This window comes from Prionailurus bengalensis, chromosome C1 (genome assembly GCF_016509475.1).
Source record: "Prionailurus bengalensis isolate Pbe53 chromosome C1, Fcat_Pben_1.1_paternal_pri, whole genome shotgun sequence".
Classification (NCBI taxonomy): domain Eukaryota; kingdom Metazoa; phylum Chordata; class Mammalia; order Carnivora; family Felidae; genus Prionailurus; species Prionailurus bengalensis.
This window is the reverse complement of record NC_057345.1, coordinates 14,162,412-14,178,721: the sequence shown is the minus strand read 5'-3', so window position 1 is coordinate 14,178,721 and position 16,310 is coordinate 14,162,412. Positions and strand designations below refer to the sequence as shown.

The window sequence follows — 16,310 nt, the reverse complement described above, 5'->3', positions numbered from 1 at the left end:
GGCTGAATAATAGTCCATTGTGTGTATCACCACATTTTCTTTCTTTCAATTTTTTTTAAGTTTATTTATTTATTTTGAGAGAGAGAGAGAGCGTGTGCGCGCATGCGAGTGCGAGTTGGGGGAAAGGCAGAGAGGGAGAGGGAGAGAGAGAATCTGCAAAGCCTGACATGGGGCTCGAACTCACGAATAGTGACATCATGACCTGAGCTGACATCAGGAGCTAGACGCTTAACCAACTGAGCCACGCAGATGCCCCTACCACATTTTCTGTATCCATTCATTTGTCTGTAGATATTTGGATTGGTTCCACAACCCTAGTCGTGAATAATGCTGCCATAAACATAGGTGTGCAAATATCTCTTTGAGATCTCGCTTTCAGTTCTTGGGGGGTAAATACCTAACACTGGAATTGCTGGATCACTGGTTCACTGGTAATTCTGTTTTTAACGTCTTAAAGAACCTGCACACTGCTTTCCATTTAAAATGGGAAATTTTTATTTTAAATTCCCACCAACAGTGCACAAGCGTTTCAGTCTCTCCACATCCTCACCAATGCTTGTTCTCTGTAACATCATTAACTTTGGAGGAGCAAGGGAACAGGGTTTTCTGGATTTTGTGTCTGAAGACAGAGCGCCTTAGCACACTGGCATACCAAGAACCCTTCCAAGGTGTCCTTTCATTGTGAATATGAAACATTTTTAGGGGCGCCTGACGGGCTCAGTCAGTAGAGCACGTGACTCTTGATCTCGGGGTTGTGAGTTCAAGTCCAACACTGGGTGTGGAGATTAAAAATACAATCTTTAAAAAAATAATAAACGTTCTGGGGCACCTGGGTGGCTCAGTCAGTTAAGCATCCAACCTCGGCTCACGTCATGATTTTTTTGTTTGTGAGTTCAAGCCCCTCATTGGGCTCTGAGCTGACAGTGCAGACAGAGCCTGCTTGGGATTCTCTCTCTCCCTCCTGTCTCTCCCTCTCTCTGCCTCTATCCTCCCCATGCTCTCTATCTCTCTCTCTCAAACCTTAAAAAAAGTGCTTTTAATTTTTTTTACATTTATTTATTTTTGAGAGATAGAGAGAGACAGAGCACAAGTGGGGGAGGGGCAGAAAGAGAAGGAGACACAGAATGTGAAGCAGGCTCCAGGTTCTGAGCTGTCAGCACAGAGCCTGACGCGGGGCTCGAACCCACAAACCTTGAGATCATGACCTGAGCCGAAGTCGGATGCTTAACTGACTGAGCCACGCAGGCACCCCCAAAAAATTTAAAAGAAAATAAACATTTTTAGCAAAAGAATACATTCATGGAATAAAAAGTAAATGGTATAAAATATACAGATTGGGAAGGAAGAGATAAAACTCACTTTGTTCCCAGATGGCATGATTGTGTATGTAGAAAATCCCAAAGCATCAACAAAAGCCTCGTGGAACTTAAAAGCAATTACAGCTGGGAATGCAAGCTGGTGCAGGCACTCTGGAAAACAGTATGGAGGTTCCTCAAAAAACTAAAAGGACAACTACCCTACGACCCAGCAATTGCACTACTAGGCATTTATCCACGGGATACGGGTGTGCTGTTTCGAAGGGACACATGCACCCCCATGTTTAGAGCAGCACTAGCGACAATAGCCAAAGGATGGAAAGAGCCCCAACGTCCATCGATGGATGAATGGATAAAGAAGATGTGGGATATACATACAATGGAGTATTACTCGTCAGTCAAAAAGAATGAAATCTTGCCATTTGCAACTACGTGGATGGAACTGGAGGGTATTATGCTAAGTGAAATTAGCCAGAGAAAGACAAGTTATCATATGACTTCACTCATGAGGACTTTAAGAGACAAAACAGATGAACCTAAGGGAAGGGAAGCAAAAATAATAAAAACAGGGAGGGAGACAAAACATAAGAGACTCTTAAATATAGAGAATAAACAGACGATTGCTGGAGGGGTTGTGGGAGGGGGGATGGGCTAAATGGGGAAGGGGCACTAAGGAATCTACCCCTGAAATCACTGTTGCACTCTATGCTAACTATTTTGGATGTAAATTTAAAAAAAGAAAAAAAAAAACAAACAGCCGCATCTTAAACTCAACAAGTTGTGCACATTTAATCTGTATAGCTTTTTGTATGTCGATCATTCATCAATAAAGTGGTTTAAAAAATTAAAAAATTGAGGGTGTGCCTGGGTGGCTCAGTGGGTTGAGCATCCGACTTCAGCTCAGGTCATGACCTCATGGTTCGTGAGTTCAAGCCCCGCATCGGGCTCTGGGCTGACAGCTCAGAGCCTGCAACCTGCTTCAGATTCTGTGTCTCCCTCTTTCTCTGCCCCTCACCCACCCATGCTCTGCCTCTCTCTCTTACAAATAAACATTAAATTTTTTTTAATTTAAAAATTAAAAAAAAGCAATTACAGCCAGGTTATAGGATACAAGTTAATACATAAACACCAATCACCTTCCTATATGCTAGCAAAGAACAAGTGGAATTTGAAATTTAAAACAATATTGTTTACATTAGCACCCCCAAAATTAAACACTTAGGTATAATATCTAACAAAATATATGCAAGATCTATGTGAGGAAAATGGCAAAACTCTGATGAAGGAAATCAAAGAACGACTAAATAAAAGGAGAGATAGTCTTTGTTCGTGGATAAGAAAACTCAGTATTGTTAAGATATTATCAACTGGGTCCGTAGATTCAGCTCAATCTCAGTCAAAATGCAAGCCAGTTACTTTCTGGATATTGACAAACTGAGTTTATGTGAACAAGCAAAAGATCTGGAATCGCCAGCACAGCATTAAAGAAGAACAAAGTCATTGGGGCACGGGGGTGGCTCAGTTGAACGTCTGACTTTGGCTCAGTTCATGATCTTGCAGTTTGTGAGCTTGGACCCCACATCGGGCTCACTGCTGTCAGCACAGAGCCCACTTCGGATCCTCAGATCCTTGGTCCCTCCCCTGCAGGCACTCTCGCTCTTAAAAATAAATAAAAAACATTAAACAAAGAAGGAGAACACAATCAGACGATTGACATTACCCAACTTCCAAGACTTACTCTAAAGATACAGTCATTGAGACAGTGTGGTATTGATGGAAGAATAAACAGATCAATGGAACAGAACAGAGAGCTCAGAATTAGACCCACATGAATATAGTCAACTGATCTTTTATGAAGGAACAAAGGCAAATTAAATGCAAAAAGGATAATCTTTTCAACAAATGGTGCTGAAGCAATCAAAAGGATTCTAGGGGCCCCTGGCTGGCTCAGTCAGTGGAACGTGCAACTCTTGATCTCAGGGTTGTGAGTTCGAGCCCTGTATTGGGCTCCACGCTCCGCATGGAGCCCACTTAAACAAACAAACACACTCAACGATCCAGAAAACAAACAACCCGGCGAAAAAGGGGGCCAAAGATCTGCACCAACGTCTTTCCAGAGAAGCTTGTGGCAAATAAGTAGATGAAATGAGGCTCAATCTCACACGTCATTGGGGAATTTCAAATTACGACCACAATGAGATGCCACTATACACTTATCAAAATAGCTGAAGTCCACAACGATGACAACACCAAATGCTGATGCGGAAGTGGGGCATCAGGAAGAAATCCCATTCATTCTTGGGCGGGGGGGGGAGTTCAAAACGTACAGCCATTTTGGAAGACGGTCTGGCACTTTCTTACAAAGCTAAACATCATGTTACCATAAGATTCAGCAACGATTTTTTTCTACAGTTGCGTTTGTATTTACCCAAATGAGTTGAAAACTTATGTCTGCATAAAAACCTACACATGGATGTTTATAGCAGCTCTCCTCATAATTGCCCAAAATTAGAAACAACCAAGATGTCTTGCAATAGGTGAATGGATATAAACAAACAGCGGTACATCCAAACAATGGAATATATTATCCAACGCTTAAAAGGAAATGAGCTATCCAGGCACGAAAACACATAGAGGAAGCTTACATGTGTATTGCTAAGTGGAACAAGCCAGTCTGAAAAGGCTTCATACTAAATCATCCCAACTATATGACATTCCAGAAAAGGCAAAATTATGGAGGCAGAAAGAGGATCAGTGGTTGCCAGGGGTTCAGGGAACATGGGGGCTGGCAGGGTGGCAGGGTGGGGGGGAAATGAAGGGGCGCAGCACAGAAGATATTTAAGGCACAGGAGATATGCACAATACTGTAACAGTGGATACATGACATTATGCATTTGATGAAACCCACAGAAGTGTAAAACACCAGGAGGGACCCTAGCATACACTCTGGACTTAGTTAACAGTGATGTGTCAATATTGGCTCATCAACCATAACAAATGTTCCACACAACTGCAAGATATTAAAAAATGAGGCAATGGGGGTGCCTGGGTGGCTCAGACGGTTAAGCATCCGACTGTTGATTTTGGCTCAGGTCATGATCTCATGGTCAGGAGTTCGAGCCCCATGTGGGGCTCCAGGCTGACAGTGCAGAGCTTGCTTGGGATTCTCTCTCTCTCTCTCTCTCTCTCTCTCCCTCTCTCTCTCTCGCTAACCCTACCCCCCTCCAAATAAATAAACTTAAAAAGTTTTGAGGAAATTGTGCTCACTTCAGTAGCACATATGCTAAAATTGGAACTACACAGAGAAGATTAGCATGTCACCGTGCAAGGATGATGCACAAATTCATGAAGTGTTGCATATTTTTAAAAATTTGAGAAAATTATGTGTGCAGTGAGGGAAGAGAGGGTATATGGAAAAACTCTCTGCACTTCTGATCGATTTTCCTGGTGACCTAAAACTTCTCTAAATAATAAAGTCTATTAACTTTTAAAGATTCACTGCTCTCGGGGCGCCTCAATTGCTCAGTCGGTTAAACGTCCAGCTTCCACTCAGGTCATGATTTCATGGCTTCTGAGTTCGAGCCCTGTGTCGGGCTCTTCGGATTCTGTGTCTTCCTCTCTCTCTGTCCCTTCCCCACTCACCCTCTGTTTCTCACTCTCTCTCAAAAATAAATAAAACATTTAAAAAAAAATAAAAGAAAAAGTAACAGGTGTTGAAGCAGACAGTGCCGTGTGTCTTCCTGGGAAGACCACATTTCCCTGATGTCTAGAGCTACGTTGGGTCCAAGTGTCTGAGTTCTGGATGGTCGGATGGAAGCAATATAAGCCATTTCGAGGCTTGGCCCTTCAAAATGTCCCACCTACCCCCCCAGCTTTTTCTTCTTTTTGCCATGACCTAGCTCCAGATGATGGGGCTACAAGACCGAAGAGGGCTACCCAGCCCACACTGGATTCTGGAAGAAGAAGGAAAAAAAAACCCACCTGTTATTGTGTTAAGCCATGGAGCTTTGCAGGATTTATTATTGCAACAGAGCGTAACACAGCCAGACAAAAACAAGCACCAAAAGGCTTATGACAAAACAAACAACAACAAAAGTAGCAGGTCCCCTAAGTCCCCTCTTCCCGTTCTCCAGTCTTGTTCCCCCAGACGACCGCTTACAATGTTTCAACAACTTTTTTTGGCATTTATGTCCACATTTCTAAATGTGATTTAAAAAGATTTTTTTTAATGTTTATTTATTTTTGAGAGAGAGAAAGAGAGAGGGGGACACACACACACACACACACACACACACACAGAGTGCAAGCAGGGGAAGGACAGAGTAAGAGGGAGACACAGAATCCAAAGCGGGTTCCAGACTCTGAGCTGTCAGCACAGAGCCTGACACGGGGCTCGAACTTGTGAACCGCGAGATCATGACCTGAGCCGAAGTCAGACGCTCAACTGACTGAGCCACCCAGGCGCTCCTCTAAACATGGTTTTACTTCTAACTTTGTACTTATCAATTTTAGGGGTTCTCTATTAACTCCCTGTGACAGCAGATGACATTTAGGGTTCCTAAGTCATCAACAACCCTGATTGTCCCCTGACCAACTTCACAACGTGATAAATATGACATTTGGGGTTAAATCCGCATTCAGTTTTTACGTTATGCAGACTATGCAAATATAGAACACTGATGAGCCAGATGGTACAACCAGCATCATGTTTCCTTTTGTGAACAACTGTTAATTTTATTTGTCTCTACGTTTACATTCATCTCATTTTATTTTTATTCGCTTAGTTGTTTGTTTTTTTTAATCTCCATGTCACCAATGTTTTCCATACTTCACGGTGGATATTTGTCATTCTCCCTTGTTGTCCAGATGCTAAACCCTTCCTGTATTTGGGGGATTTCCCCTTAGGAGAACTGAGCCAGCCAGTGGCGTCTCTCCGAGCTGTGGTACCAGCTACTTGGGGACAGTGGCAGTGTCATTCTCCCCATGCCAGCCCACAGTCTGGTTTGAGGAGTTGTTTCTAGCTGGGTAGCTATGATGGAAGCTCTCCAGCCCTCCTGGGATTTTATGGGTCACCTAACACTCTTGATAAATTCCCTTGCTCCTTAAGTCAACTAGAGCTGGTTTCTCTTAGCTTATAGATAAGAACAGCTATCAGTACAGTTTTCCACACGATCACGTGCAAGGCCAACTTCCTGGGCGTGTGACCCGTGCAGTAGGCACCAGGCTTCATCCTCAGAAGAGCCCAGCCACTTGATTCGCTCTTGCCATCTTGAAATTCTCAAATTTTAAGCCGGAAGCCTCTCCGTTTCATTTTGCAAACAAGGCAGGCAGTCCTGGTTGCACGGAGTAGATAATGTGTGAATTTCCTATTTTTGGGAGATCTCAATCCCGGAGTCATCTGCCCTCCTGGTCCCATCTGGAATGAGCCCCCCGGCACAGGTATCTCACTGAATCTTCCTTTTTGCCATCAGCTTGGAAGCTTTCCTCGCCCTTCTCCTGGGTTGGAGCCACTATCTCCCCGATACTTGTCTTTTTCTTTCAGTTTCCTCTCATCTGGGTGGAGTACATCATCAATCGCTTTCTGAGAAAAAGTGCGCAAGAGGTAGGACATTTTGAAAGGTTGCGTATCTGAAGTTGTATTTATTCTCCCTCACACCTAGCTGATGGATTGGCTAGACGCAGAGTTCCCTGTGAACAATATTTTTCACGTAATGTTTTGAAGGTTCTGTTCCTTTACCTTCTATAGCCTCCGATGTTATTTTTTTCAGAAGCTCAGGCCATTCTAATTCCCAGGTCTTTCAAGATGGCATGTTTTTCATTTTTCTTTTGTTAATCTCTCTCTCTCTGAAAGCTTTTTGCCCACGGATTTCCGAGGGATGATCCTCCAACATCAAAACGTTTTTCTTTATACTCCAGAGGCTTCAAGGGAGGAATAGTAATTACAGAACCTCCCTCTTCCGTTCTTTCATTCAACAAGTTATTTATTGAGCACTTATTGAGTGCTGGGTAGTCTGCTAAGCACTGGGTTTACGATTGTCAACAAGGCAGACTGCTCTCTTGCCCCAGTTGTTTAGCTACTGATTATGAAGACTATTTTGTGAGTGTTCTGAAAGTGGAATATGAGGTTGGTCAAAGAAAGTCTGTCTGAGATCTGTAGGGTGGGAAAGAGCCAGACATGTGGAGAGTCAGGGTAGAATGTTCCAGTTGGAAATATCCACAGATGCCGAAGTTCTTATGCCAGTCTCGTGTTCAGGTGAGCCTGATTAGGATGCCTGTTACCTCTCAGATCTCATCGCTCACTCCCCTCCAGCCCATCTGGCCTCCTTGCTGTTTCTTACGCATAATTGGCATGACCCAGCCTCAGGGCCTTTGCACTTGCTATCCCCTCTGCCAAGAATGCTCTTTTCCCACCTATCTGCATGGCTTGTACTCTCACCCCCTTCAGGGCTCAAATGTCACCTTCTTGAGGCCATCTCTGGCTTCCATGTTGAAAATTGCAGACCCATTCTCCAATGTCTCTACTCCCCTCTCTCTGCTTCCCCCCCCCCCGTCTGATGTACTATATTTATTTGCTTCTCTTGTTTATAGTCTGTCTTCCTCCACTAAAATAGAAGCTTCCAAAGGGCAAGGATTTGTGTGCATTGTATTCCCTGCTATATCTTCAGCAACCAAACAATGTCTGGCACATAGAAAGTTCCTGATAACTATGTTCTGAATGAACGGATGGCTCTGAATGGAAAGAGTTTGGTATATTTGGGCAACAGTAGGACAGCGTGTGGGACACGGTGGGGCAGGGCAGGAAAGGAAGTTGGGGAAGTGGGCTGAAGGTGGACTCATGGACCAGGTAATCATGGAAAGGAGAGTGGATTTTATCCTAAGAGTAACAGAAGACCTTTCAAGGGTCTAAGCAGGGGAGTGACATTATCCAATTTGAATTTTTTAAAGAGCTCCTCCTGGCACCTGGATTTAGAGTAGAAATGAAGCGCGGAAAGGGGAGATGGGTTAGGCAACCCCTGTGATAGTCCAAGCAAGAGGGGATGGTGGCCGGGACCCAGGTGAGGGCAGAGCAGATGGAGAACGTGAACAGATTGCAGAAGCGACAAGAACCTGCACTTGACTCTCGTCTCAGGATCCTTGCTACAAACTGAGCATGGGCTTATGGACTTTGACCTCTTTTTGTAAGATCTCCCTTCAAGTATCAAGTTCGGTCTGCTAGTTAACGTCCCAGCTGGACTCTAAGAGGGGTCTGAGGGGGACAAATTAGATCCTCAGAAGTTATGACTAAGAACTCAGAGGAATCCTTGCCCTCGCCTTCACAGTCCTCAACCCGGGATTTTCTCCTCTCCATACTTGGCTCAGGACTGACTCTACTCAGTATTTCCTGAATGGGTTCTGTCTTCTCCATCCTCATGGAAAGAACTCTTCCTTGTTTCTCTTCTGCTCTGTGCTCTCGGTTTACCTGGTTTATGAGTCAACCTCTGCTTGTTGCTCTGGATGGTAACTCTTGATTGGTTTGCTGATTTGCCCGTCTTCCCAAGCAGACCATGAGTTCCTTGAGGGCGAGGACCTTGTCTACACATATCTTTGTGTCCTGGCCTTGTCTCCAGCGACTGGCACATAGCAGGTGCTCAGTAAAGACCATTGAACTCAATGGCCATAGCTACGCTGGCCATGCCCTCGGGACAGCCCAATTGCTGATGCCCTCCTTGTGAGATAAGAAGAATTCAGCCTGGGGCGCCTGGGTGGCGCAGTCGGTTAAGCGTCCGACTTCAGCCAGGTCACGATCTCGCGGTCCGGGAGTTCGAGCCCCGCGTCGGGCTCTGGGCTGATGGCTCAGAGCCTGGAGCCTGTTTCCGATTCTGTGTCTCCCTCTCTCTCTGCCCCTCCCCCGTTCATGCTCTGTCTCTCTCTGTCCCAAAAATAAATAAAAAAAAATTGAAAAAAAAAATTAAAAAAAAAAAAAAAGAATTCAGCCTGGAGTTCTCAATCCGGTCAGGCACAGACACTCTTTCTAGGCACTTTTCCACATTAGGCAGGGGCTTCCCAGACACAAAGGGCTACCAGCATTGTCGCCAGGGGATGCAGAGGCTTGGCTAGGCGGGGAAAGGACTCTGAAGTTGTCTCTAAATAAGCTGAAAGGATTAGCTGCTGTTAGAACAACATGGGTGCTGTCAGTAAGGAAACAGTTTCCCTGAGATGGGCCTCCCTGAAATTGATGATATGATTCTTTTAACTATGAGCTACTGACTGGCCTGCTTGCTGCAAAGCCTGACTCTTCCTTCCCAACTGGGAATCTGGTGGTGCCCATCCCACTGAGGACTGGTGTGCGACCAATGGCACAATGCATCCCACCTGAGATCCTAGGGAGGAAGAGGTCCTTAGTTAGCTGGCAGGCGTGGTCTCGTAATAGCAACGTCACGAGTGAAGTGTGGATTCGGGCTTTCTGAATAGCGACAAAGCAACGTGGAGAAGGAATTGTCAGCTGTCTCCATGAGCCAGGTATTGTCAGAAAAGCACCTGTTCGATCTTTCATCAAGAATATTCATGCAGGAGCGCCTGGGTGGCTCAGTCGGTTAAGCATCCAACTCTTGGTTTCTGCTTAGGTCATGATCTCGCGGCTTTGTGGGTTCGAGTCCCTGCTCGGGATTCTTTCTCTCGCCTCTTTCTGCCCCTCCCCCACTCATGCTATCTCTGTCTCTCTCAAAGTATATAAATAAACTTAAAAAAAAAAAGAGGGGCACCTGGGTGGCACAGTCGGTTAAGCGTCTGACTCTTAATCTCAGTTCGGGTCATAATCTCATGGTTCATGAGTTCAAGCCCTACATCAGGCTGTATGCTGATGGTGAGGAGCCTGCTTGGGATTCTGTCTCTCCTTCTCTCTGCCCCTCCCCTGCTTGTGCTCTCTCTCTCTCTCTCTTTCAAAATAAATAAATAAACTTAAAAGAATAAAAAATAAAAATTAAAAAAAGAATATTCATACAAATATTAGTGTTAGTAACAAATTATTCCCAAACATAGCAGCTTAAAACAACACTTTTTTTTTAAGTTTATTTATTTATTTTGAGAGCATGAGAGCAGGGAAGGGGCAGAGAAAGAGAAAGAGAGAGAGAGAGAGAGAGAGAGAGAGAGAGGATCCCAAGCAGGTTTCACACTGTCAGCGCAGAGCCTGATGTGGGGCTGGAACTCACAAACCTTGAGATTATGACCTGAGCCGAAATCTAGAGTCAGACGCTTAACTGACTGAGCCATCCAGACGCAGCAAAACAACACTTAGTACCCCACTTTCTGTGGGTCAGAAAATTGGGTGGTTCTTGCTCACAGCTTCTGTTGAGGTTGTCACCCCAACTGTTGGCTGGGGCTGCCATAATCTGAAGGCTTGACTGGGGCCGGAGGATCTGCTCGCTCCCGTGGCTGTTGGCGAGAAGCCTCAGTTCGTCATTACGCGTACCTCTCCGCAGAGCTGCCCGAGCGTGCTCATGACGTGGCTGCTGTCATCCACCAGGACAAGCGATCCAAGAGAGACAGGGGTGGAAGTCTTGATGGTTTTTATGACCTGGTCTTGGAAGTTGCACACTGTCACTTCTACTTAATTCTGTTTGTTAGAGGGGCGCCTGGGTGGCTCAGTTGGTTAAGTGTCCGACTTCAGCTTAGGTCATGATCTCGCGGTCTGTGAGTTCGAGCCCCGTGTCGGGCTCTGTGCTGACAGCTCAGAACCTGGAGCCTGCTTCGGATTCTGTGTCTCCCTCTTTCTCTGACCCTCCCTCCATCATGCTCTGTCTCTCTCTGTCAAAAATAAATAACGTTAAAAAAAAATTCTGTTTGTTAGAACTGAGGCACTAGATTTAGCTCGCAGTCAAGGGGAAGGGAATCAGGGCCCACATTTGGAAGGGAGGGTCAGAGTTGTGGACATATTTTTAACTGCTTTAGCCAGTCAAGAAAGAACAAGAAAATGGAGAGTCCTGAGGCTGCAAAGTTTCCTATTGCCATTAGATCAAGAGGATTCGGCCTAAAGAAAAAGAGTTCTGGATTGAGAAGGGTGGCATGTTTGTTCATTAATGCATTCATCCATTCATTCATTCATTCATTCAATCATCTCTTCACTACACAGCTATTCATTGAGCATCTACCGTGTGCAGTTGGGAAACTGGACTGCAGGCCAAAGTGCTCATGAAGAGGCACAATTGTAATTAAAGTAACAACTGCTGACCTTGACAGAACACTTACTGTGTAACCAGCGCTGCAAAGGGCTTTGGATCTAAGTATCTCATTTCATCATCCCAATAACCCTTTGAGATGGGTACTATTATTATTCCCCATTTTACAAGTGAGACACTTAGACTTGGAGAGGCAAGGTCATGTGCTGCCAGGGGGTAGAAGCCATGATCTGAACTGAAGGACTCTGACCCCAAAGCCCTCAGGCTTCCAGTACTACCCTGTGGGACTAATGGTCACAAATATTAGTCCCGACTTAGAGACGCCCGGGTGGCTCAGCCGGTTAAGCGTCTGACTTGGGCTCAGGTCATCTCGCGGTTTGTGGGTTTGAGCCCCGCGTCGGGCTCTGTGCTGACAGCTCAGAGCCTGGAGCCTGCTTCGGATTCTGTGTCTCCTTCTCTCTCCGCCCCTCCCCCGTTCACTCTCTGTCTCTCCCTCTCTGTCTCTCAAAAATAAATAAATGTTTAAAAAAAAAAAAAGTCTTCGTTCCTGATTTAGTGATGAGTTCCTGTTGTCCACCTGAGGGCTCAGCGGCTCGAAGAGGTTGAATGACTCATCCAGGCTTGTTCTGGCGGAGCTGGGCTGCAAAGCTGGTTCCTGAGAGCTCCAACTCTGTGCTCTTTTTTCTATATTCACATAAGACTGAGACCTTTCTGTCCTGCTGCCTGCAGAAACAGAGCTAAGACGGAAAGGGGCCCGGGGGAATGGGGAGGGGTATGGGGAGGGGAGAAATTATCACTGAGGACTGGAAGCTTTTATAAGTGTGGATCTCCCCTGGTTGGTTGAAGAATACATCAGAATCTCCCTGGAGGCTGCTGTAGAATTCCTGGTGTGCCTGATGAGGTGTTGTTGCACCGAAGCTGTGGGCCATCTGGCTCTTTCAGAGACGGCCCCTCTGGGGTCTGGATGCTTCAGACCCTCAGGCTGCAACAAGTCAGGTCAGCTGTAGCTAGCGGGCCGGAGTCCTTACTGAGCATCAGGCATGATGCCCATGGCTAATGCTTAGCATCAGGCCCATGCTAAGGTGCTGGGCACAGTTACTCACGGCATCCTCACGGCTGCAGACAAATCAATACTATTTATTATTCCCATTTTACAGAGGAGAGACCTGAGGCAGAGAAAGGGTGACTTTCTGGTTTCTCACACGGATATCCAGTCTTAAAGTGAGTTAATTGGGGTTCAGAGAGTTGGGGAGTCCTAGTGGTTTAAGCCCAGTGGCCTGGGCTTACGGACCTGCAGTAAGGGGTCCTGATTTTATGGGCAGTCTTGCCATTGTAGGGCCCTTCCCTCCATAAAAAGGATTAAATGTCGGGGCGCCTGGGTGGCTCAGTCGGTTGAGCGTCCGACTTCGGCTCAGGTCATGATCTCACAGTTCGTAGGTTCGAGCCCCGTGTCACAAGCTCTGTGCTGACAGCTCAGAGCCTGGAGCCTGCTTCAGATTCTGTGTCTCCTTCTCTCTCTGTCCCTCCCCCGCTCATGCTTTGTCTCACTGTTTCTCCAAAATAAATAAATGTAAAAAAAAATTTTAAAAAAGATTAAATGTCATATCTTATGGGTGTGTTGGAATAAAGATGAATCTAATCCAGACTGAATTCGTTATTACATACTCATTATCATTATTTTCATTTTTCTTCTGATTTTAAAATAAATGAAAATGGGACACCTGTGTGGCTCAGCTGAGCATCCGACTCTTGATTTTGGCTCAGGTCATGATCCCACGGTTCGTGGGATAGAGCCCTGCGATGGGCTCCACACAGAGTGGGGAGCCTCCTTGAGACTCTCTCTCTCCCTCTGCCCTTCCTCCACTCGTGCTCACTCTCTCTCTCTCTCCCTCAAAAAAAAAAAAAAAAGAAATTGTTCAAAATAAATGAAAACAAAAACAATTTTATGGGCCATCGAGGTATCACGGGCTTGACACACTATGCCTCCCATGTGTAATGGAGAAGTGGGCTCTGTCTGGGCATGAGGCCTGCTTCCCCCACCTGTTGACCGTGTGGCTTTGGCAGAGTTCCTTTTATCTCTCTGTTCCCCATCTTCCTTCCCTGGGACGCAAGAATCAATCGCAGCTCTATTACATACGGTGATAACCAGGCTGAAGTGAAACAATGCAGACAACACGCTCAGAGCGCTGCCTACTACAAACGAAAATGCTCAATGAATAAATAAACGTTCACTGATTTTTTAACAGAAATGCATTTGACATGCAGCATTGTGTAAACGTTAGGTGCACAACAGGTTCTGTACATTTCATTAGCGCCTTTATCATGTCACCTAACTATCCTTGCCTTCCAGGGGTTGGAATAATTAACTTCTGGTCTCTTGGCAAGTTTGATGATTGCAATGCAATATTGGTGTCCACATTCACTATACTATGCGTTAGATCTCTAGGACTTATTTACGACTTGTGAGTCTGTGTGCTTAAACATCCGTCAATCCCCCCCCCCGCCCCCGATTCCTCGATATTTTTATCTTTATTTATTTAAGTAGGCTTCACGTCCAGCGTGGGGCCCAACGAAGGGATTGAACTCACGACCCTGAGATCAAGCCCTGAGCTGAGATCAAGAGTTGGAAGCTCAACTGACGGAGCCACACGGATGCCCCAATATTTTTATTTTTAAGTAACTTGTGGTCCCACAGCGAGCAAGTGGTAGGGCTAAGAGTGTGCCCAGGTTTGTGTGACTCTAAAACCCCTAAACTTAACCTTCTCAATGTAACAGGAAAGTAACTGGCAGAACACGCGCATACACACACACACACACACACAATGGCAGAGCAGCCAAAACTAATTCTGCCACAATGTTCATATTATTATGTAATATTATATTATTATATGATATATATTATTGTCTAATGAATATAATGCAGTCCAGAGATTGTGCATTTTCCAGGATAATCTTTTAAAAAATATATTGTGGTAAAATACATGTGACATAAAATCTTACCGTTTCAACCATTTTTTAGTGTCCAATGGAGTGACATTAAGTATGTTCATATTGGGGCACCTGGGTGGCGCAGTCAGTTAAGCGTCCGACTTCAGCCAGGTCACGATCTCGCGGTCTGTGAGTTCAAGCCCCGCGTCGGGCTCTGGGCTGATGGCTCAGAGCCTGGAGCCTGTTTCCGATTCTGTGTCTCCCTCTCTCTCTGCCCCTCGCCCGTTCATGCTCTGTCTCTCTCTGTCCCAAAAATAAATAAATGTTAAAAAAAAAAGTTTAAAAAAAAAAAAAGTATGTTCATATTACTGGGCAACCATCTCCAGTTTCCCTCTCCAGAACTTTGTCATTACTCCACACTGAATGCGCCATTAACATCACTGATTTCCCTACTGCCTCCTCCCTCAGCCTCTGGTAACCAATGTTCTACTTTCTGTCCCTGTGAATTTACATCATATAAGTTTTCTAGGATAATCCTGATTATCATCATTTCCTTCAATTTTCCTATGCAGAAGGTACAAAACAGGTTGTTGTTTTTTTCCCCTCTGCTTCTGCTTACACCAACAACACTTCGGACACCAGATGTGCGAGTTTTTCCATACAGAGCAATTCTCAGCAACGCCTAGATGTGTCTCCCCCACCCCATTCAGATCTGACACTAACTGCCCGGAGTTGGCACAGACCCCATCGGTGAAACACTCAGTCCCAAAGCCCAAACCCACACACTGCTTTATTTTTCTTTTTACTTATTTTTAATTTTTGTTAATGTGCATTTATTTGAGAGAGAGAGAGAGAGAGAGAGCGTGCACGCACACACGCGATTTGGGGAGGGGCAAAGAGAGAGACACACAGACTCTGAAGCAGGCCCCAGGCTCCAAGCTGTCAGCACAGAGCCCCATGTAGGGCTTGAACTCATGAGCTGTGAGATCATGACCTGAGCTGAAGTCAGGTGCTCCACTGACTGAGCCACCCAGGCGCCCCACACATACCACTTTAGATTCCCCTGGGAGGTCTGAGCCTCGGGGACTTCTATAAACTGACTACAAGCAGGGAGTTCCCATGCCCCCCTCCTCGGGTTTGGTAATTTGCTAGAATGACTCACAGAACTCAGGAAACCAGTTTACTTCCTAGAATTCCAGTTGATTATAAAATGATACTTTAAACTTTTTTTTAAGTTTATTTGTTTATTTTTAAGGGGAAGGAGGGGCAGAGAGAGAGGGTAGAAAGAGAATCCCAAGCAGGCTCCATGTTCAGCACAGAGACCAACACGGGGGCGGGGGGGGGGCGGGGCTCAGTCCCACAGACCCTGGGATCATGACCTGAGCCAAAACCAAGAGTCGGACACTTAACCAACTGAGCCACCCAGGTGCCCCTAAAAGGATATTTTAAAGAATAAAAATGAACAGCCCGATGCAGAGACATAGAGGGAAAGGTTTGGGAAGGGCTTGAGCACAGAAGCTTCTCCTGCCCTTGGAGAGTCTGGGGGGCACTCTCCTGGATGCGTTCTTGTTTGCCAACCTAACAGGAAGCTCTATGAATCCTTTAGGTTAGGGATTTTTTTTTCTTGTTTTTGTTTTTGTGTTTTGTTTGTTTGTTTGTTTTTATGGAGGCTTCATTTCACAGGCATGATTAATTAAATCATTGGCCATCAGTGGTTGAACTCACTCTGCAGCCCCCCCTCCCCTGCCCAGAAGTTGGGAGGCGGGTCTGAAAGTTCCAACCCTCTGATCACATGGTTGGTTCCCCTGACAACCAACACCCCCCCCCCCCAAACCTAGGGGCTTTCCTAAGGTCACCTCATTAACATAAACTCAGGAACAGCCCAAAGGAGCTTGTTATGAATAACAAAAGA

The 16,310-nt window shown here is 45.5% G+C and overlaps 1 non-coding gene across 1 annotated transcript; it reads left to right on the top strand.

The window, feature by feature from the left end:
- Nucleotides 1-4,575: 4,575 nt before the first annotated feature.
- LOC122482243 lies at nucleotides 4,576-4,681 on the top strand. The gene has a single exon (XR_006297048.1). It is a non-coding gene; the product is annotated as a U6 spliceosomal RNA (small nuclear RNA).
- Nucleotides 4,682-16,310: the final 11,629 nt, after the last annotated feature.